A 24448-nucleotide genomic window follows, 5' to 3' on the forward strand; every position below is an offset into this window, starting at 1 on the left:
CCTATGCATGGGACCCTCATTTCTTTTAAACAATGGCATTTCTCGGAAGCTCCTGGTTAGTATCACATTATATAATGGGGACAGACGTGTCTGTGCAGTAGAAATGATTTGACTTATACAGGGATCCAACATGACCTCATGAATACCAAGGTCATATCAGTCAATTGTACAGTCCTATGATGACAGAAAAAGGTGAAGATTTTCTGTCTTTTAAAAAAGACACACGCCTTCATGCTAGTTGTGGTACTCATACCTGTAATCTTAGCTTTTGTGAGGTTGAGGCAGGAGGATTGCCGTGAATTTAAGGCCAGCTTAAGCAACGTAGAGAAATCTGGTCTCAAGAAAACAAAGCAAAACAAACTCACCTAATTGTAAATGAACAAAAGGCATACCACCAACTCAACATATTAAGTTAATTTTGAGATACCCCTCCCAAGGTGGATCACAGAAGCCTTCTGCAGGCCTTTGGGGAAGAGAGTCTGTTTTCATTAACTTCTCTCTTGCTGTGATAAAACACCATGACCAAGAACATTCAGAGAAGAGTTTATTTAGGTGTATGGTTCCAGAGGAATGAGAGTCCATCATGGGGAATGGAGAATCATGACAGACAGAATCAGGTATGACAGCAGGAGCTAAGAGGTCTTTTTAACATAAACAAGAAGCAGAAAGCAATCTGGAAGTGGAGCAAGACCTTAAACCCTCATGCCCACCCCTAATGATGGACCTCCTCCAGGAAAGCCATACCTTTCCAAGCAATGCCACCAATTGGAGGCCAAATGTTCAAGTGCCTGAGCCTGTTGGGAACATTTCCCATTTAAAACACCACAGAATATGTAGCACACAATTTGTTCAGTGTGTCCCCTGAACTCCAGAGGTCAGAGGATAGTCCCCATTGATCCAATGCCATGCAACATTTAAAAGTAGGTTTTGAAGGTGTAAAAGTTATGCGAAAGCAAGTCATTGTAGTCGGTCACCTGTATTTTTGTATGAGAGCCGGTCTCCATTTTCAGCCCTCCTAGAATGCTTTGCAGTGGTGATAGGCTTCTTCTTCACTGAGCAAGCAAGTCCTCATGTCAGCTGAATATTTACTGCTGTTGTGTATACAGTTAAGTCATAAAGAACTTTCAAAGTTTTGTCAGCTTCTGAATCCTAGCAAAAATGTGTGTTTTGTGTGTATCTATGTGTGAAGAGAATGTGTGTGAGAGCAATAAAAGGAGGGAGGATACACACACACACACACACACACACACAGAGAGAGAGAGAGAGAGAGAGAGAGAGAGAGAGAGAGAGAGACAGAGACAGAGACAGAGACAGAGACAGAGACAGAGAGGAGAAGCATGGACTCAAAGCATTACTGACCTGGGATTTACCAGCCTGCGTTTGGTTCCCATGCCAGTCGGCAGCACCCATCCACAGCAGTAAACAGCAGGTGAGGCAGCTATGCGAGCCCTAAGTGACTCTCTCACACCCTCTTCATTCAGCCAGTAGCCTTTTCTTTTCTTGCCTCTGGCTAAATATCCAACCACGTGAAGTGCTATGACTACCAAAGAAAAATGCCCTTAATATGGTATATTTTTATTGTGTAATCGATGCACATGACTCCTTTGTGATAAAACGTTTGTGCACACAGCACCTTAGTGTCAGGTTGGGTTGGGAGCTGTTTTTCAGGAGCCAACACATGCTCTCCCACAACGATGAACTTGGAGAGGATTTCCCACTGTGCCCTCCCACTCCTCACCTTTGTGTCTCTGCCCAACCCGCAGCTCTCCCACATCTCCTCCCTTTAGGGCCTCAGGATTCCTCTCGGTACCTATGAGAATAACTGATGGATTAATCCTTCTCTGAGATATTATTTAATAAGGTGGGTTCCTCCCATGGGTGTTAATGCTTTAATAAAGGAGCCTTATAGACTGTAAAGACTTAACAGCTTAGAGAAGGATTCTCCCAAGACAGATCTTTTGACACGGTGGAAGACACGTGAAGGTGAAAAGGAGGCACCTGGATAAATCACTTTTATTCGTGTTTCCTAACACCACTTAGCTTTGAGACCCTGTTAAGCAGACAATGTTCCTCTTGTGTTCGTGAAACTTCTACCTTCTCTACTCTATGTTCTCATTAGTCTAGATACTCAGCACTCTTCCCTTGATTCTACCAATCTTCAAGTCCAAACCCACTGGAGTCTAAATGCACAGGTCTACCCAAACTGGAATTCTTTCTGCTGTAGGCATCTCCATGTTATTGTGCCAGCAAAGGTGGACAAGTTCATGAGATCACATGGGAAACCCAGTGATTATCCAGGTCGTCTAAGCGTAAACAGTTCCCCATCCATATCAAACCCTTAGTGCATTGTCTCATAAGTCTTGTGCCTTCTCTGGCTTCTTTTTCTATTCTTAAGCTATTAGCCCCTGGCAAAGGACTCCAGAAACCATCACTACAACTCCACCTGCCTTCTCCTTGTCCAGCTGCACACCACCATCCCAGTTATTTCCACAAGTGCAACGACAACTGTGCTTATAAACAGAATCTAGCCTGAGCCCAAGACATCAAGGCACTGGCCTCACCTCTCACCTTTGATCTCGCCTAACCTTATTACTCACTGGACTTCTGTCATTCCATACACCCCACAGGCAATCACTCACACGGGCTCCAGATGTGGATACAGAGGTGCCTCTTCGAATGTAAGGCACAGTAAGATTTTCTTTCAGCTTCAAGTTCAAATGCAGAAAGTTTAACAGCAAATGCAAAGCAGTCACAGTTAAAGGCTTAAAGGATTTGTCATGTCCACAACAGAAACTAACGGCGTCCTCAACATCGCCTCATTTTTACTTGTGATTTTTTTTTTCTCTACACACTCAGGTTTATTATTAATTCATTGAGCTGTTCCCCACCCCCACCCTCGAGTCTTATCTCTCCCCTCCTTTATCACCTTCTTCTCTCAACCATTCCTCTTAGGGCCTGTCTCCCTTTTTTCGACACACACTCAAAATTATTAGCACGGATGGCAGGCCACTGCTCATCCGCACACAGTCTTAGAAACTGATGGCAGGGCAAGATGCCATTAATGGCCACTCTGTTCAGTTCCCTGCCATCAAGCCTCAGCACGGTCCGTGAGCCACTGCTATCATCATTTCAAATCTGAATTGAAACATCAGTTCCCTGAGGAAGCCTTCCATGACCTGCCCCCAATTAGATATTGTCCCTTTGTTTGTGTTCTTGAAACTTACTGTAATGTCTTTCTCTCTATCATTCATGGTTTGCAATTATATATTTGGGCTGGGATTTGACAAATGCCTGTTCCCGTGCACCGGCTATATGGGTGTGTGTGTGTGTGTGTGTGTGTGTGTGTGTGTGTGTGTGTGTGCAGATATGAGTCTTTCATTCACCACTGCTTCACTCTGCTAGGTCTTAGTCCATTCTTGGCTCATAGTATTGATAAGTGCTAGTTCATTCTCACTATTACTAATGCTAACTTTACGGTTAGCTTGGCCTTTATTATAAAAGCAAGCCTGACTCTAGGTAAGGCATTTATAAAATCAACTTTTTTTTTTATTCCTTCACGCATTTTTATTTCACACAGCTGTCAAACTACAACAACAACAACACACACAATGATGATGATTGGAAAATGAAAATAAGAATGAAATGAAACTATGGTCTCATTAAAGAAATGTGTCACTGTGTGGAGGACAAAAGGCAGATAGTACATGATTCTAATTCAAAGCAGCAACTGTCTGCTGCCTAAGAGAAGCAGAGTTGGCTTACTGCCTGGGGAGGAGGGGAGTCTCCACAGAGGAGGCAGCTTGTAGCTGGCATGCAGATTAGAATGAATTTGTCAGGTGGAGGTAGAAGGAACAGTGTCCTCCCTAGAGTGTCACACACACACACACACACACACACACACACACACACACACACACACACACACACACACGACTAGACGGGCAAAGAGGGAAGGATGAAAGCAGAGACGAGGAGGAGGTGGGTGCCGGTTGCAGGAGCTCGGGTGTTCTGTTCTTAGGCCAGCGTGGTCACTGGTGGCCTGTGGGAATAATTAATCTGAAAGGTTAGTTTACAAGATTCATTCAGCTCTCCTGAGTTTCAGTAGGAATCAGCCACTGTGTGGGTCATGTGACCTCCAGCACAGATATTTTCAATGATTCCTGTTTCTGGGGGAATCCAGTGTTTGGGGTGGTATGACTGTAGACTGGGTCCTTGTGTTTATATGACAACTACTTTATGGACTGATATATATATATATATATATATATATATATATATATATATATATATATATATATATATATATATATTTCCATGTTGTTCCCCATTTCCTAGAAGAGGGACCCTAACCTCTGCTGCCCTGGCTTGGCATTAGCTGCTGAGTCTCCTGGATTCTCATTGCCTATGGTTAGAGATTTTGCATTTGCACGCTCACTATTCACACTAAGTCTTGGTCTCTTGAGATGAATGGGTGGTTCATCATCAACTTCCACACCTCACTCTTTTCGGTGGAAGATGGGCCTGGCATTTGCTTCATCATCTCTTTTACTTTTAAAAAGAATGAGTAAGTGCAAAATTTCACTATAGCAATAAAAATCTAATGAGTTCTCACCATGTATATATGCCACACAATTTTTTTTGTGTGTGTTATGTTGTTATATGTGTATGTTTGTATGTAGGTGTGAACACCCATGTTCATGTATGCAGAAGCTAGAGGATGATGTAGGGAGTCTTCCTCTATTATTTTTCCACCTTTATACAAGGATTTTTCTTTTTGCTCCACTAATCAGCTCCCAAATCATGATGCGGAGACTTATTATTAGTTATGAATGCTTGGCCATAGCTTAGGCTTGTTTCTGGTTAGCTTTTTCCTTCAACTTATATTAACCTATTCCTCTTAATCTACATTTTGCCTTGGGGCTTTTTACCTTTTTTCTGTATGTCCTACTCTATTGGCTGGAAGCTGCCTAGCTGGCCCTGGGCATCTCCTCTCTTTCTCCCTTGTTCTCTCCTCTCTTCTTCTTCTCTCACTCCTCTTAAGCCTAGATTTCTCCTCCTATTTATTCTCTCTGCCTATTAGCCCCACCTAACCTTGTCTCTGCCTAGCTATTGGTTATTCAGCTCTTTATTAGACCAATATGGTGCCTTAGGCAGGTGAAACAAGTGCAGCACATCTTTACATAATTAAAGAAATGTGGCATAAACAAATGTAACATACCTTACATAGTTAAAGTAATAATCTGCAGCATAAACAAACATAACACATCTTTACATAGTTCAAATAGTAATTCCGCAACACACCTTAGTTTTTGAGACAGGGCCTATCACTATGCCAGAAGCTGGCTAGCAAGCTCCCCAGATCTGTGTTTCCTCCCCAAATGCTGGAGTGGCAGGGACATGCAGTCATGTGTAGCTTGACATGAATGCTGGGGGTTGAACCCAGGTCCTCCTGCTTTCACATCAAGTGCTCTTAGCCACTGAGTCACCTCCCCAGCCTTCTAAGCATTATTGTATACATGGAACAACTCCATAGCCATAAGAATTTGTGAGGTGTAACTACTACTACCCTCTTGGTTATAGATGAGGAAATAGCCACAAGAAATTTTAAGCAGTATGCCTTTTCATGGAGTTGATAAACAGAAGAAGCTGGGTGGAAACCCCAAACAGTCTCACTAGAGCCTGAGATGTACTGTGTGACAACACTCTAAACTCTCTCTCTCTCTCTCCATATATATATATATATATATATATATATATATATATATATATATATATATATATATATACTCTTTACTCATTGTCCCATGTGTAATAGCTGCTAAATAAATGTCCAAATTCCATTCTTTCTTTGATGTGAGCCCTATACTGTATATCTCAATTTGCCATCTCCAGTTTATTAACCAGATGCTCAAATGTAGGCCATCCCTTGACTGATGTCTATACTACTGTGCATCTATATTTTATCCCTTAGCCCTTGCAATGTTGTGCTCCATTTCTTTTCTGTTTTCCATCATGTCCCACCTTCCCTCTTCTGGATAATTACAGACAGCATTTGCTCTTCTGTGCCTACACTCAGCACTATAGGTCCGTTTGCATTGTGGCACTCTGGGGAACAAGCCTTTCGAGGACTTGTCTTTCCTCTACTCCTAGTGTATGAACTTCCAAAGACTCAGGAAAAACCTTTTGGAATGGGCAAGCCTTGAGTTTAAAAAGCAAACCAGGTAGCTATTGTAGACCTATTCTTGTGTCAGGCACTTCACAATTCACATATGTCCTGTTTAGGAGTCACAACAATCTAGCTAAGACATTTCCTCCTGGGGCTATGGAGACCCAGATATTGCATTTGGTCCCTAGAACCCTAGTGAAAGAATTGGGTGCACTGGCACACTCTTTTAATCCTAGTGCTGGGGCACAGAGATAGGATATTTCCTGAGGTACCCTAGTGAGTGTGTCTTGCTTACTTGGCGAGCTTTGGGTCATAGAGAGACCTTGCCTCAAAACTAAAATAGGTGGATGGTACCTGAGGAATTGAACCTCAGGGTGTCCTCTATAAATGTATGTACATGCACTGACACAGCCGTGTACATGCGCGTGCACACACATAACACACACACACACACACACACACATCTAAGTGGAAGGATGGGGTAGTCTTCTCCACATTTTATGGATGAGAAGTCAAGCTCAGAAAGTGAAGTTTCCCACAATGGGAAGTTTGTGGAAATACTACATTATCGAAGCAGACTCTGTAGGATGACTTCAACGCTCATCTGTTTTATTAACAGATATTTTTAAGTACCTACTGTGAGCCAAGCATTCCGTTAAGACTTAAGGATGTGTCGGTGCAATAAGATAACCATGACCCATCTGTGGAGGGAGAGCTCAGAGCTCTGCAGGAAGACACCTGATTAGTGAGAACACTAAGTGTGATAAATGTCCAGAAAAAAAGATGAGGTAAGTGTGCTCCCATGTGTTCCAAAAGTGGTAATAATAAAAGCCTTCTTTAGAAATATATATCATGCTTAATAAAGCAATTATTCCTTTCCTATCATCTTCATTCCTCGTCTTTTTTTTTTAACTCTTGTTATTAAGGAGTTTATTTGAACAACTAAGGTTTTTAATGGTGTGTAAACCACGTTATTGTTCTGATTGCAAACTCTGAAACTATTGATAGGTGCCATCTTAGGCCTATAGAAGCTTAGAAAGAGCTAGCCATCAATGATATCATGCGATATATGAGCTAGAAACTTCTAGAGGAAGTTTGTGAGGGTCAGTTTCAATCCTACGGGGTTCCCTTTGCATGAGAGACCAGGGAAATCCAGCTCACAAGCTCTAGTGTGGCAGCAGCAGGCTGTGGGCCCTGAGGACTTTGTGCCCTGGTCTTGTTTACAATTTGTCTGAGGCTTCTTGAGCTCAGCCCAGCCAGATGGACTCTTCCTCTCAAATATCAGACCTGATCTTTTCAAATAAAACAGTACAGAGCACGTTAAAAGCTTTGATCCAACTGTTTACTTTGCATTTGTGTGTGTTGGGGAAATGGGGACAAAAGGAGGATTTATTAGGCCTTGCTGTGGGTGGCCAGTGCAACCACTGGGCATGTGAGAGGGAAGTTTGGGAGGACTCTGTACCGGCACATTTTGGCCACTTGTCAGTATCCGGATGCCTGGTGCTTCCACCAACATCTGTCAACTGCTCTGGGGGCCTCTTTCTTTCAGCCTTCTTTCCCTTCAAAGGCAAGTTCCCAAAAGAGAGTGCAGAGTTGAGCAGTCCTTTCTGTATGTTAGGACAGGTGGGAGCACCAGGTCTGGGACTCTCCTATAAAGTTTTGCGACATCTCTTGGTGATTTGCTTGCCTCTTCACAAATGACCTCATATTTTTCAAAGCACCCCGTGTGGGATAACCTATTTTGTCCACACCCTTCTGAAACAGGTGGTTGTGCATGCATAATCTCTTTCTTCATTATCTGCCTTGCACAACAGCATACACACAGACTACACAGGCATTTCTACATTCTGATCATGAGAAGAGAGACTCTCTGACTGACTCTTACCATATGACCTCAGGAATTCTCTTTTTCCTGCAAAGTAGATAAAATTTGCCCAGTTTAGAGATTTTAAATTGCTGTAGGTCAGAGAGGTTAGTAACTGATTCCTTGACACTGAGTGTTGATATGCATTCTGATATCACCAAGGGTTAGAGCTGAGCTAAAACTCATACTAGGCATGTTGGCCCCGAGACATGTTTAATTTGTGCCTCATCTTCCTCGAGTTGCAGGAGTGAGCCCCTGATGGGGCATTTGTCCTCTAAGCACCAGCTGAAAATTCTTTGCCTGTACCAAATATCCAGTGCAAGGACCATCACTCTTCCAGGCACACTCCTGTAGGTCTGCTCTCCAGGTCTGCTCTCTTGTTTATTGGTGTCTGTCTAGCAGAGACTGGAAACGTCTCGGAGAAAAACTGCAATGAAGATTTTTGAGATGGAGCAAATGGTCAGGACCTACAACTGCCTGGAGCCCAGCCACCTTTCCCTGATCAGGAATGGAGATGGATCAGAGGAGCTGCAGATCTGACTAACCCTGACTAACACTCTTAGTCCACACCCAGTTTCCAGAGTCTACAGCATCCACGAGGCTAACAGACAGTTTTCTTATTGCTCAGCTCTAGGTCTCCCTTCTTGCCTGCCCCACCCAGGCCCCAGATAAAACTGTTGCACGTGAACCCTACGGTCTCTGGGGAGTCCAGGCAAGAGACCATGGAGAGGAATTTAGAAATTCCAGAACAAACCAGCACCTGAAGCTTAATGAACTGCCATGTTTGATGGAATTAGCTGCCTTAAAACAAAAACAGAAACAGAGAAAGGAACAACAACAAAAACAAAACAAAACAAAATAGAGATTTCTGGATTTTAAAAAGAAATGAAGCCTTTTGGAGAAAAGAGATAAAACACATTTTTTTCATGTTTATCAAATAGTGTTTAAAATTTCTGATGTGTGAGAGTGAGAGAGTGTGGTTAGGACTAGGTACTGTAATTAAATTGCTTGTAATCTAACTTGGCTTTTTGTTCCCATTTTCTTCCTTTCTTTCTTTTCTTCTTCTTCTTTTTTTGTATCAGTTAATCTGTTGGTTACATTTTCAGCTTTTCTTTGCTTCTGGTTTCATTTTCAGATGAAAAAATGCTAGGCACACAGGGCTGCTGTCTGGTTGCCATGGTGACCACAGCCTATTATCCTGCCTTGTCATTCATCAAGAAAGAATTGCACTTGACAGAGGCAGAGGGAAATGCCTGCAGTCTGCGGCATAGGAAGGGGGGGAAAAGCTTTTCTTGTCTTCTATATACGTAAAGGCCCTTTAATGCCCGTTTAGTTACATGTTTTATTTAGCATTATTTATTACTTGTAACGCTGATAATTGATACCTGTGAAAATACAGCCCCTCCCTTCAACGTATTTAACGTGCAATTTGTCCATTTGCTTTGCTTTGCTTTTCCCATTTCAGACCCATAACTGGTGTTGCACCCCCACTCTCTGCCACCACAAATACTGAGTCCATTCCAGGAATAGAAACTGCCAAAGGATTACATTCTCCACGGAGAATGGTCGCTGGGAAGGTAGCTAACGGAGCCAGCTCTCCCCACTTTCATAATCAACAGTTCCTGCATCTCGCTGTTCCTCAGACTGATGAGTGCAGTGCATGGCCAATGAATAACTGAATCTAACTACTGATTAAATTATTTCTCCAGGTGTGCCATGTCTATGAAAGACAGTGCCAGCAAAAGAATTCCAAACTCTGGCGGTCTTTTCATGAGATAATCACACATAAACTCATGGTTGTTCCTTTTACAAATTTGGATCTACATTGAATCCATTGTTCTTCAAAGGCAGGCAAGGGCTCTTGCTTATTATCTGGCTGGTCCTCATTACAGCCACCTGAATTAATCCAAAATACTTCCAAAAATAGATGGTCTCATGACTTTCATATGTTGAAAAACCTAGTCTTTTGTTTATTTTTTCAACTCTGATATTTTCCACCTCATTATTCAACTCTTAAAATGTCTGTATCCGACTGGGCCATTTTAAAGAAGTTTGCTGACGGCTTGCTTTGCTCTCTGGAACTGTTTGGTTTCCTTGTTAAGGTGAAGCATGTTGTAAAACCGGCAGCATTCTAAGTAGGGACCTTGAAGGGTGGTGTTTGAACATCTCCTCTGTTGTGTCTGTGATCAGGGAGGAGATGGACAATGTCTATACGTCATCTTGAGTTGGTAACACTGCAGCAGTTAGCATAAGCCATGCCGATGGGGATTAAACCACACTGCCTTGGGTGTACATAGGCAAGTGGAGAGAGGAACATGTCTGAAGTTCCAGTGTTGTTCTGTCTGAAGACAATGTCCCTGCTAGAGGTTGAAGGCAGCCAGCACAAGCATGGCGCCAAGCAGAAGTGCTCTTCCATTATAAACAAAGCAGAAACGCACACAATTATTTGGTCAGTTTGGCATTTGAGATGGTTCAGATTCTAACCATCCCACTACTTCCTTTTTGTCTTGATAATTTTGGCAAGAAGAGGTTTGGGGGTGGAGAGGGGTAATTCTAAAAGAATTAAATAATTATAGCTGTCAGGAAATCCATCCAGGACTTTATAAATTCCCACATAACAGTTCAAAATCTCTTGATTTTCATTTCATATGAGCTGAGTCCATCAGAGCATACCTCACAGCATCTGTTGAATACCCAGCCATGTTAAAATGCAGGGCCCGTGCAATGTGTTTTGCTTGTTTCTGTTTCTTTTCTATCTTGACTTTTAGAGACTAAAAAGTAAGAACAAAGAGAGAGAGAGAGAGAAAGAGAGAGAGAGAGAGAGAGAGAGAGAGAGAGAGAGAGAGAGAGAGAGAGAGAACTGATACGTTGGGCTGTTTCTTTCTGGTTCTCAACTTTTCCTTTAGTGCTGCAGTAACACCACTGTTCATTTCTTGTTAAACTTCAAACATACCTTTTGATTTTCAAATGTCCCTTAGGCTAATGTTTTCACTGCAGAATGAAATGAGCAGGCAGAAACAATTAAGTGAGCAGATACAGTGAAAATGAACACCGTCCGGCGCTTTCACACAACTGGAATTGGCGAAGGAATCCTGCTTGGAATCTGATCTTCCAGCCAGAGTTTTCACCTCCCTCGTCATTTTTTTCCCACCCCCTAGTGCACACCACTTCCCCTTTCTGGAAGAAAAAGCTCTAGGCATACAAAGAAAGGCCTAAATACTCGCAGGCATGGGAAATATTTTCTCTGCCTGTTACTAGGACCGGATAATCTCCAAGAAAGAAAATCCACCTAGACATTTTAAACTCTGAATGTCTCCCAAAGCCTGTTAAATGTTCACATGTGTCTTCATGAAATTTGTAATACGAATTGTTTACACAGCCCTGATTGAGGGCACGAGTGCCATTAAAAAGGATCTAGTCAGTTTAGGGATGGAAAATTGTGAAAATCAGGACTGTTATCCACAAGAAGTGTAGGTTTTTGCTTTTGTTTTGTATTTTAAAAATAATAATATATGACTCTTGACATGAAAAGGTATTTCAGCAACCCAGAGTAAGCTGTTTGAGGGTCTTCGGAGTTCTGTGAGGAATTAACAAGGCAGGAGTGAACTGTCCCCAACAGCTGCCCACGCGTGTCAAGGGCATCCCCGTTGTTCTATGAGACCTGTCACTTTTTCTGGAGGCACACTGAGAGATTTTGCATGGCAGGAGCCCAGCGTTCCTAGTATGGTGTTTGCTTTGTTCAGATGTTGGGCTGTGATACTAGAGACTGGCTCCACCTCTGCAAGGTGATGGTGCTGAGGACGGAGTCCCCTTGTGTGCATCTCAGAAGCCTGTTCTTATAGGAGAGGTGGCCTGTGGGACTGGTTCAGTCTGAATTCAAGCTTTTATTTCTTTAGCCCAGATGCAATGGGGAGGTGTTGACGACAGACAGACTCAGAATCCAAGCCCCACAAATCTTAAATCCTCCGGCGGACATCCTCTGTGAAGCAAATGCTGTACCCTCATCCTGAATGGGGAAGATGGAAGGCGTCCAGAGGATTAACTAAGTGGAAAGCATGGCTTCCCTTTCTAAGTTTTTTTTTTTTTTTTTTTTTTTTTTGGTTTTTCGAGACAGGGTTTCTCTGTGTAGCTTTGTGCCTTTCCTGGAGCTCACTTGGTAGCCCAGGCTGGCCTCGAACTCACAGAGATCCGCCTGGCTCTGCCTCCCGAGTGCTGGGATTAAAGGCGTGCGCCACCACCGCCCGGCCCCTTTCTAAGTTTTTAAAAATTAAATCCATCATTCAGAATTTTCTCAATGAAACACTTCTCTTGTAAAACAAGTCTTTGTGTTTTTGCTGTAGTTGTGATGGGGATGTGTTTTTAATGCCATGGAATGGTTTAACTCTAAAATAGCAAAGAGCTGGAGATGGCAGCTAATAAACACAAACACAGCTATACACTGACGTTACAATGGATTGCTTTAACTTGAATTTCCAGGATAGGGTAAATTTCTTACTCCACCAAATGGCTGGTTCCATGGAAATTGACTTCACATGAAAGGAAACCTGCCTGGAAAGAGCAGGCACTTGGTATCACTCAAAAAACCAAACACAGACACACTTCCTCCTCTTGGTTATTTACTTTTTTAAAACCTACAAATAAAGCACCCAAGGACTGTGGAGATCTGAAGCTCTCCAGTAAGGCATTCTTTCAGAGTTTATAAACCAGTTCAGAAGCAGTTAAATAAATGAGTTTTAGGCTGTCTGTGGAGGACTTAAGCAAAATAGGATTTTTCTACCGGGCAGATTGAAATCACTTGATCATCTTTTCGACACACACACACAAAAGAAGAAAATCTAAAATGTCTCTGAATGGATATTTCAACATAACATTAAAAGCCAAAATGGCTAGACAGAAACAAGAGATAGAGCAGTACAGCAGTAGGCAAAGGGTCAGTAAATCTGTGAAAGAACCTCTTGAAGATGCATATAATGTCACAATTATATGTATAAGTGCGCAATTATAATCTATTGGTAAAAAATAAATAAATCTACTGAAGTGATTTCACAGAACCTGTGAGTCCACAGTGGCTCACCTAAAGATCTATGCTGAACTCATGATGAGACCTTGTTGGGGAAGATCTTCATGGATTTAATAATGCTAAGGAACTCTCAAGAGAGGGGCATCATTGATAACAATAGGTCCTAAGTCCAATAACACAATTCCCTATAAGAGGCCACAAAGGGATAGGACACACACAGTGGAGAGGTCATATGAGTACGGAGGCAGGAACTGCCACTAGGCACAAGAGCCTGGGAGAAACACATGGGATGGGTTTACTACTGTGAGCACCTCCGGCAGAAAACACCTTGATTTCAGACTTGGGGCTTTTAGAACTGTGTGACAATGAATTACTCTTATTTTTTTAAGACATACATTTGTGGTAACTGGTTAGAATTTCCCCCAGGAAAGCAATACAGGGCTATCTGACAATGAGGGTTAAAAAGAGGCACACTGACAGAGTTCAAGGAAGGACAGAGTGACTGAACTCTTAGAAGAGGATGCATGGAACTAGATCTCATGAGCAACCAAAATTCAGGGACCCGTTTTAGTTAGAGTACCTTTCCTCTTTTACTTCACCAACTCTGATGGAAAACCAACTGCTTCATTCTGCTAGCCTCTGAGTTTTCCATTTTACAGCTTCTATCACTTCATAAGGGTGTAATCCCCATCCATATTTACAATCCCTGTGGAAGGATTCTATAATGCCAATGGAGTCATGTCTATCTGTAAACTAAACAGCAAAGATTAAACCACCAAGATCTTATTGAATATGACCAATCCTGAGAGGACCTGATGAGTGGTGGATGTAAGGGGTATCAGATGTCCATCACCTGGCTTCTTTTCCATCTGTAAATCCTGAGAAGACCTGATGAGTGGTGGATGTGAGGGATACCAGATGCCCATCACTTGGATTCTTTTCTGTCTGTAAATATAGAGCTGTCATTCTTGAGGACATCAGCACAACATTGCAGAAATAAGATTTGCAAGGCCATCAGAGCTATGCCCTTTATAGGTGGTATGGCACTAGGAAGACATGAGACCTTGCAAAATTTCTTTATCTTATTCTTAAAAAATGAAGATAGAAATGACTGGGAGTATAGATCAGTGCTAGTGTTTGCCAAGATGTGTGAGGTTCTTAGGTTCAGTCCCCAGCACTGAACAAAACAAGAACAATAACAAATAAACACAGAAGTAGATGTGATAGTGTAAACCTAGGTTTCAGAAGGCTAAGGCAGGAGGGTTGTGAATTCAAGGCCAGAAAGGATAACAGAGAATTCTAGGCCAGACTGGGCTATACTGGACTCTGTCTCAAAATGAAGATGGAAGTGGAAATAATATGAAGAAATAAAGATGGAGTTGTTTGGTAACTATCCTGCATCTAGAAGAAGCCCAGTGATGTTAGTTAAGGATGACCATAGATAGAGCTTGAGTGGACACAAGAGACTGACAGGGTCTGTTGCTTTATTTTCACAGATGAAATTTCAAGTTTTAAGCTCCTGAGAAAACCAGGACAGGAATTTAGGTTACTCAGCTACCAGATTAGTGTTTCTTTGTTATTTTACAGGATCTGTCCCCATTTCTGTGGGTATAAAATGAGGTCTAATTTGGAAGGTGTCACTCAAATAAGGAAAAAGCATCACTCTTAGAATGGATAATAATAATAATGTTGGACTTGAGGTTTGATAGTGACACAGGATAAAGATGTTTAAAAAAAAAACAAAGTTCAAAGTAATAGGTTGGGAGTAGAAAGGCAAGGGACCAGTTAGGTGTCTGCATCCTACTGTTTGCTCTGGAACTTATGGGAAGAAATTATTTCGAGACAGCATTTACAACACAAAGAAACCATAGTGACATCAGAGCCCTTTAATTTTTAAGCTGAGTTCTTGTAACCCCACCACCACCACCACTCTGTTTGTTTTCCTTTTGCTTTCTCTCATTATGTAACGATATTTGGAAAGGAACTACTTGGCTCAGTTTTGTAGTGAAGAAAAAGAAAAAAAAAAGGTATACCTTCTGCAAGCCAGAGTCGGTCCAAATAAGATCAACCCCCACCGTGTGTGGCAACTACAATCCAGACCATTTTTTAAACTTTATAATATCAACATGGTGCTCAGTGTTTACATTTTAAAGTCCTGATAAGATCAACTATACTTTCAAATTGCAGTGGACCAGAAAAGATCTTGTTTCTTCGAAATTCCATGATCAGAACTGAGGACACACCACACGCGCGCGCACACACGCGCGCACACACACATTATATGTAAGTTGTGCAAATACCTATCTGTACGCACACATCACTTATAATATGTGGCATTGCTGTAAAGGGAGAATGCCTTTGAAAGGTCCCATTCTCATAGCAGTCCTGCTTTAAAAGACTAGTCTGTGTGCGAGGCTATTCCTGCATTTGTAGGAATAGCTCACCATTAGTTTTCTTTATCAATGGACTTTGTGAATGCAGCCAACAGAGGGAAAGGTTGATATGTACACAATGATATGAGAGGATACTCAAGCAAAAGATGAATTGGGGCCACTGTACTCTAAAAGAAGTCATGACTAATTCCATCTGTGATTCTGATTACCAAATTCCAAATCTTCCCAAGTTTTAACATGACAAGCATCTGCACAGCAGCCTACTACCGCTTGACTAACTCAGAAGTATTTTGCTTTTGTTAAGGATTCTTTTCTGCAATGTCCCTTGCTGATCTTGGTCTGGGACAGTCTGTGCTGGAGTGGCCCTCTGATCAGAGCCTTTTTGAGAAGTTCCAACCTCTGGGTCTGCAATATCTCAATGCAACATCTCAGATTTTATAATACAATGTTATAATGTATGATTTTTAAGAAATTTACTTTTAGAATGGCCTCTGCAAAATGGATATAGTTCTGGTTCTGTTTTTGCTGTAGAGCATCTTCTCTGGTTATGTGTGTAGTAAGGATCATGTTTGCACACCTTAGAGATGTTGCCATATGGTCACTCCTTCATTGGCATGCATCATGTGCCTCCTGACTCGCTACTGCACTCCAGGTAGTATTCTAGGTATTTGGGATATATGGTTGCAGAAAGCAAAGTTGACTAACTCATATAATCTATTGGGATATAAAATAAGATTGACAGATATAATCTTATTAACAGAACTTTTATGCAAAGACTTGAGGTCTGAGAGGAAGTCTGACATTTGAATACACAGAAAGGTTATTCTAGGCAGCTGGAACAGTCATTGCAAAGCACAGAGGAAAGTGAGCATTTTTCTTGGCCTCTACCCTAATTCCTGGGACCCATGAATAGATGACTTTACCGTGTTAGAGGGACATTGAGATAGGATCAGGTTAAAGATGTTACACTGGGGAGGTCACTCTGTATCAACCAGGTCAGTCCAAAGTCATCACAGGCATCCCTATGCTAAGGACTATGGATGGAGCAGAAAAAAAGATAGCTTTCCTTAAGACAACGGAAATGCACCAGCCATTTATTATGGACAGTGGCTGGAGTCTACATAATCCAGACAGGACAATATGGGATTTTCTTCTCACTGCTGAATTCCAGGTCTTCCTACCCAACCCCACCTTCCTCCAGATAAAAGCCACTGGGCATCAGGCCTTTGATGTCCAGAGGAGGAGATGAGGAGAGAGAAACAACTAAGGGAGCTAAAGAGATGTGGCTACTGTCTTTGCAGATGAAAAGGGGATGCAACAAAAACATGGGACTCAAGAAACCAACAAAAGCATGAAGAAGACTTTCCAACCAGCATTTCCACAGGAGCACGGCCCTGAGGATGACTTGACTAAGCCCTCTGAGACCCATGTGTGACTTCTGACTTCTAGAGTGGAAGGCGATAGACATGGATTCTTTTAGGCCACCGTGTTTGTGTTAGACTGTTCATCTACAGTCAGAAGTTAATGAATGAGCTCAATAAATAGTATGTTCACTCTCCTGGTCAGAGAGTTTTCAGATCACATTATGCTGTATAGCTCATACATCCAGGCACTGAGCTTGCAGTGGAGACTATGGACTAAACACACAGTCCTCAACTTGAAAGCTATGATCTCAAAGAATTTAGCTTCTTCAAAATGAGTCAAAAATCTACAATTGAAAGTAAGTAGAAAGGCTGTGAGGGCTGAAGCAAGAGGAAGCAGGCATGAAAAGTCCCAAGGGGAGTGATATTTTAACTAAAATGTAATGACTGTTAATAATTACTCTGACAAAGATGGGAGATGTAATGTTGTAAACACAGGTAATGTCAAGGTCGGAGAGTCACTAACAAGCTTGACATAGCCAGAGAATTGTGAGTAGTTCGGGACTCACTGGGAAGTAAAATGAGATGTGCCAGAAGCTTGATTCCTACATCTGGACGAGGAATGGCCTTTAGAAAATGAAAGTGTTAACGCTGATTTAGTGTTACCACTAACATCTCTTACCTGTCATAAGATGCAGACTTTAGGGATACGGTTTGGAAAGGTTTACTAAATTTGACAGACACATTCATCTAAACAAGGCCCACCAGTTTTGCTTTAAGGTGAATGTGTATTTTGTGGAGAGGATGTTTTAACTAGTTAATTTATTTATTTATTCTGACTCAGAGCTTCATGTAGGCTGGCCTGGGACTTGCTATGTAGCCAAGGGTGCTCTTCAGCTTCTGATCCTCCTATCTCCACCTCCTGAGTGCTGGGGTTACAGACATGTACTCTCATACTTGGTTTTATGTGGTGCTGGGGGTCAAAGCCAGGGCTTCACACACTCCCCCAACTGAGCTACATCTCAGCCTCAAGGTTTATTACTAAAATTCACACTTGCCATGCAAAAGCAAGCAATAAAAACGCCATATCAGGTTTATACAAAGAAGTTGGGGAAAATTACTCTGTGACACAATATTAAGTAGAACCCTGGTTTAAAAAAAAAATGAGTTTCACATGCTGATGATTAAGAATTAAAAAAAAATACTATAAAAAATACTATAATAAGTATCCATGTTGGGGCTGGAAGCATATTTTAGTTGGCAGAGTACTTATTGACTTAGCATGTATGATGCTCTGGTTCCACAAAACTAGGGGTGGTAGTGTACTCCTGTAATCCTAGCATTTGGGAGGTGGTAGCAGAAGGATTTTGGAGACTAAGGTCATTCTCAGATACATAGCAAGTTCAAGGCCAACCTGGGCTAAACAGATTCTGTCTCAGAAATCAAAATCTGCGTTACCTTGAAAAAGACCTGCTGTCATCTTGTAAGGAAGTGAGCCCCGAGGCGGGTGGTTATTTCATAACAACATGGGCGTGCACAGAGATCTAGCACAGATTTGAGGTATTGTGTGTATGAGAGAGATTTTATATTCCTGCATGGTTGTGTTCAGCTGGGTGAAGTTTCCTGTGTCTCCTAATACTTCTTGCAGATAAAATCATGCATGAGCAAATGAAAAACCCTGCATCAAGCTCAAATTTCTATGAGCTGCATTTTAATAGGTTGGCATTTCACAGCTAATACAACAGCAGGAGGATCTACATAGGGCATTTCTATTGCTCCCCAAAGATCCTCTTGTTTCTGTCTCCATCAACAGCTCTTAATTCCAGGAACAACAGCTGCTCTGGTTTCTACTCTTGCCCTTTCTGGGCCTTCCTGGGCTGCATGGAGTCATGCAATCTCATGTGGTTTGGGCCTGGCTTCTTTTACTCCAAAGTCTTCGAGGTTCCTTCCTACTGCTGCCTTTAGTAATTCCTTCGACAGCTAAGGAGCATTCTGCTATGTGAATCCATAGTAATTTGTGTTCCCGTATTTCTCAGTGGTGGTCATCATGGTAGTTTTCAGTTGGGATTATCCTACTAAAAGCTCCAGTGAACGCTTTTTGCACTCCTGTCTGTCTGTAATAAGTTTTCATTTCTCTTTGGCAAATACATATAAAGTAAAGGTGCTAAATTATAGTGGAAGTATATGGACAATTTTATGTAGAAAAAAAATGGCCAGACAGGTTTCAGAAGAATATGCATCTCTTCATACTTCTATCAGTAGCTGCTCCACTACCCAGCAATACCTGATATGAATTTCCAGCCCTCCTACTAGGTGCCCTGTGGTGACACATTATGACTGCCAGGTGCATTTCTTGGATAATCATGTTATTGAACACCTTTCCTGTGCCAAACGGCCATTCATATGGTTTCCTTTGTAAGGTACCTTGCATTCATTTTATTGGTTGTTTAACACTATTTCTTTATATTTCATACTTTCCTGGGTCCCTTTTAAAAATATGTATATATCCCCATATCATGATTGTATTTTTTTATATCTGTGTGTGTGTGTGTGTGTGTGTGTGTATGTGTATGTGTGTGTGTGTGTACACGCACGTGTGCCAGGGAGCACAAGCAGTGTCTGTCCTCTTCAATTTCCACTGTGTTGGAGTCTCCTGTGGCTCACTACTGTGCATGTCATGCTAGCTGGCCCATAAGCTTCTGTGGATTCTCCTGCCTCTGCTCTCTGCTTCCCATCTTGTAAGACACCACTCTATCCAGCTTTGTGTGCTTTCCGGGGACTGGAACCTAAAAATTGCTCTACCCACTGAGCAATCCCTGATAAAGTCTTATATTTATCACTGCTGTATCATTTGGTCTTTATGACTCTCGTTAATGTTTATATAGAATATAAGACCTGAGTTTGGGTTCCTCCCCCTTCCTCATCCTCACACAGACAGGCAATTATTGTGGTATTATTTGTTGAAAATAATGTCCTTTCCCATTCAGTTATTTTAATTCCTTATTTTAAATGAGATCATACAAAGTGGGTATATTTCTTACTTATCAATGTACTTGTTAATCTTCTTTTGTTTTGTTTTGTTTTTCAAGACAGGGTTTCTCTGTGCAGTTTTGGTGCCTGTCCTGGATCTCACTCTGTAGACCAGGCTGGCCTCGAACTCGCAGAAATCCACCTGGTTTTGCCTCCTCAGTGCTGGGATTAAAGGTGTGGGCCACTGTCACGCAGTGTACTTGTTAATCTTCAAGACCATGCTGTCCTTCAGACTTTGATTGCTAATATTGTAAATTTAATTGATTTTGCGTAGTTCATGATAACTTATTAACTTTATATATTTTTTGGATTCCTTGGAATTCTCTGTGTGTACTGTGCACAATGCAAGACAGTTTTGCTTTTGTCTTTTCAGTCAGTCCTTGCAACCTTTCTCCCTTTTCTTTTCTTTTTTGGGAGGGGGTTGTTTTATTTTATTTTGTTTTGCTTTGCTTTGCTTGAAACAGGGTCTCTCTATAGCCCTGGCTGTCCTGGAACTCACTATGTAGACCATGCTGACCTCCAACTCACAGAGGTTCACCTGCCTCTGCCTCAGAGTGCTGGGGCTAATGGTGTGTGCCACCCCCTTGGGTGCCCTTCATTTCCTGATGTTGTCTTCCTGTACTAGCTAGGATCTCCAGCGCAAAGATTGTGGGAAGAGTGAGAAGATGGGCATCTAGCGCTGCTGAGTCCTAAGGAGAGGGAACTTGTTCAGTTCAGTACTTGGATTAAATGTGACGTCACCTATAGTTTTGAAAATAAATGTCAGGTTAAAGTTTATATCCATGTCTAATTCCCCCCGATAGTTACTGTTTTGATAATAACTGACAAGATAATAAAATGATTTGTATTTTATCTTTCCAGTCTGTAGATAAACATAGATTTTATTTTAAATGTTATAAAAACATTTCTGGGAGAACCCCTCATTGCATTGATCTGTTTATGTATTGCTGAATTTGAGTTGATTATTTTTCCCTGTGTTTGTGTTAATGAGAGATATTAATTTGTAGTGTTCATAATATTTTTGAATGGTTTGGTATCAAGATGGTTCCTATATTTAGAGATGTTCCATCCTTGGTATGTCTGAAAAGTTCACAGTATATACAATTATTTCTTCCTTAATTATTTGATGGAATTTACCAGTGAAGCCATCCTTGTTTGGAGTCTCTGTGGAAAGGCTTGAAGAGTTTAAGTCAGCCTTTATTTCTTATTTTTGATAGTTTCGTACATTAGTACTGTGTTTATATCATTTTTACTCCACCATCTCCACCTCCAGCTCCTTCCATGGTCTCTCTACTCTCTCTCAAATTCATGATCTCTTCTTCTTCAATCATTAAATCATTATAGTTGCGCGCGCGCGCGCACACACACACACACACACACACACGCCCCACTGAATACACTTACTGTTGCTCATACGTATATGTTTTTAGGGCTGACCAGTTGGGATTTCATAACCTATTAGAAGACTCATCCCTAAACTGATTCATTCTCTCTCTCTCTCTCTCTCTCTCTCTCTCTCTCTCTCTCTCTCTCTCTCTCTCTCTCTCTCTCGGCAGCCATTAATTAATTGCCTTGCAGCTCTTCATTTAGGGGTGGAGCCCTGTGAGATTTCTTCCACGAGGCTGGCATTCCAACTGGAACTGCCATTTCTGCAGATCTTGTTGAGTCAACCATATTGTTAAGTTTTCATGGTGCATCTTTCCTTCATATATAGAAGACACAATCTTACAGCAAATGCCCTGGCTCTCCACATCATTATGCCTTATCAGGTACTTTACCTTAGTACAGGCTGCCTTGAATTAAAATCAGCCCACCCCATCACAAGGAACACAAATATTTATCATGCTTTTGTCTCCTAATCTTCACACATTTCCTCTCTACATGTTATTTAAAAAATCCAATTTATTGTTACTGTTTTTTTCTTTTAACAATGCATGGTTTTTATAAGAAATTAAAGAACAAAGCATGGCTTATATTTACCCATGTTGTTACTGTTCTCAGAGATTTTCATTCCTTTGTGTAAATCTGAATTTGAATCTGAAATCTGGTGTTTCTTTTTTTTGCAGCTTGAAAGCTTCCCTTATCATTTCTTCTACTGTAGAGCAGGTGTGCTGGTGACACAGTCTTAGCTTTTTGTTTTTAAGAAATATTTCACACTGCGTATAGAACTCTGTTGGCTGTTTCTCCTTCTGTCATTTAAAATCTGTCGATTTGAGGAAGTGGAGGAAGCCCTAGTAAGTCAAATCCTGAGTGAATGCTCTTGACACAGGCATGAGGATGTCAAGGCCTCAGACACATGGAGAAAATGGGAAATCTTTCCCCTTATGGTGATGCTCACAGGTAAACAGTAAAGTCTTTCTCAGAGGAACAGTCGTGACTGTTGACAGTATGTGCAGGAAATGCCCACCACAGCTTTTCCCCACTGTATATTCATGACCTAAGACTGTTTCCCTATAGATCCTGCTCCTACTGAGATTAACTAAATCTGTTTCCTTGATCCATCTGCACACCATAAACCCTGCCTCCTTGATGTAATAACCCCACCCTCTTGTTCAACTGTATGCAATAACCTGGCCTCTAATAAACACACTGAATTTCTGCGGTGCTGAGGTTTCTTGTTGGGGTTCACCTGACTGAAGCTTTTCTGTATGTTCATCTGTCTGTTTTTTTCTTCCTTACTTTGGCTACCCCAGTTATGTCCATCTCTGGAGCTGTTCAGGATCCCTCAGTCTATTGTCTTCTGACTTCAATTGGACACGAAGTCACTAGTTTTTCTTAGGATGTAGTCATTTTCTCTGGCCTTTTAGACACTTTTACTATTACTGATCTTTGCTATTGAATGATGATGCGTCCTAAAGTAGATTTCCCTGGAATTATCCTCTTTGGGATTAATTAAGCTTCTAAGATCTCAGAATTGATATTTTTCTCAAATTTAGAGACCTCTCAGTGATTTTGCTTTGAGAAAACATCTCTCTTCCTGGCGCTGCAATTTAAGAGTAAAATTAAATCTTGTCAGAGGCCAGTGAAGCCTAACATTTTGGCTTCCCCCCACCCAGCCTTCACTTGTTAGTTTGGATAGTTTCTAGTGTGTGTGTGTATGTGTGTGTGTGTGTGTGTGTGTGTGTGTGTGTGTGTGTGTGTGTGTGTGTGTGTGTGTATTCAAATTAATTTATCTTTTCTTCTGCTGATAACCTCATCCAGTGACTTTTCCATTTCATGTATTCCCTTTCTGGTTTGACAGAAGGTCTAGGCTTTGTCTTTGATCCCTTCCTATTCTTTTTTATGATACTTCCAGTCTGCATTGTTTCTCTACTTGTTATTATACATTGTGTTTTTCTTGACAACTGAGCATATTGACAGTAGCTGTTTTTTTTTTTTTGTTTTTTTGTTTTTTTTGTTTTGTTTTTGTGGCCGAGGTCCACTCAGACTGCGCTCCCTCCCTCTCACTCCCCCAGAGGGAGAGAAGAACGATCATCAATGGCAGGAGGCGGCTGCACAGAAGCAGCACCTAGAGCCAGCTTCACGCTCAGGAGGGAACACTACGTCTCGTCCTCGTGGTCTCGGGTGCTCTACACAGTCAGAGAAACTTCTCTAGTAACGAACTATAGAAATGATCCCTGAAAGTATAGTCTTGACAGTAGCTGTTTTAATGCTCATGTCTTTTAATTCCATTCCTATCGTCACTTCTGGGTCTGTTTCTATTGACTGGTTTTCCTTCTGGCTACAGTCTGTATGTGCGGAATCATTTCTGATTTGGGGCTGAGGGCTATAGATCTGAATGTTGCTCAGTGTCTGGATTTTGTTATCTTCTTTAACAGTGTTGAGTTCTATTCTGGAAGGTAGTGAAAGAGAGTCATCTTGATTCTGAGTCTTGTTTTTGAAATTATGTTAGAGATGCTTTAGAATCTTCTTTGGAAATAATTTTTTCCCTAAGGAATGGCTTTTCTAATTTCTCTAATCAACACTGTGGGGGCTTAATGAGACCTCGACTCTGTGGATAGTTGAACATGGGATGCCCCTCACCCTCCTTCCACATCTAGCACTTGTTCTAGTCAGAGTTCCTCACTAGTTTTTTCTTTGTTCCAATCATCAAAAATCTTAAAATGCCCATTTAATACATTTTGTTCAGTCTTATTTGTGACAGGTAGCCTCGTTTGGAGATAAGAACACAAACATGTGCATGTAAAAAAAATAAGGTTTTACTCAGCCATCACTTAGTCTTGTGCTATTTTCTCTCAACACGGAATTTCCTTTATCTTCAGAAGGTTGTTATTCACCTGAGGTAGAATAATTCTGTTGATGGGGGCACTAAGTAGAGCCAATTAGATCCTAATAGCCCTGACAGACTTTACGTGAAATGCAATGTGAAGTGAGTTTTCTCTTTGAATTCAAAAGGTTGATTTAGAAAGGACTCTATTCTCAGTATCTGAGACACTAGCTGCAGTATCCAGATCAATGGAACAAGTGAATCCCTTTCCTTCACCTGTATTCATCCATGTTACTGAATAATTAGCTTGTAAGCAACTAGAACAATGACAGAGGCCATTATTTTGAACCACATACTACCTGGTACTATTGTGAACCTGATTTCTATCATAAGTGAGTCTAGACAAA

General features: G+C 41.4%; 1 non-coding gene across 1 annotated transcript; it reads right to left on the minus strand.

Moving 5' to 3' along the window:
* Positions 1-23251: 23251 nt before the first annotated feature.
* Positions 23252-23467, minus strand: LOC121831277 (small nucleolar RNA U3). The gene has a single exon (XR_006074646.2). It is a non-coding gene; the product is annotated as a small nucleolar RNA U3 (small nucleolar RNA).
* Between the last annotated feature and the right edge of the window lie 981 nt (positions 23468-24448).

Source organism: Peromyscus maniculatus, chromosome 7 (assembly GCF_049852395.1).
Source record: "Peromyscus maniculatus bairdii isolate BWxNUB_F1_BW_parent chromosome 7, HU_Pman_BW_mat_3.1, whole genome shotgun sequence".
Taxonomy (NCBI): domain Eukaryota; kingdom Metazoa; phylum Chordata; class Mammalia; order Rodentia; family Cricetidae; genus Peromyscus; species Peromyscus maniculatus.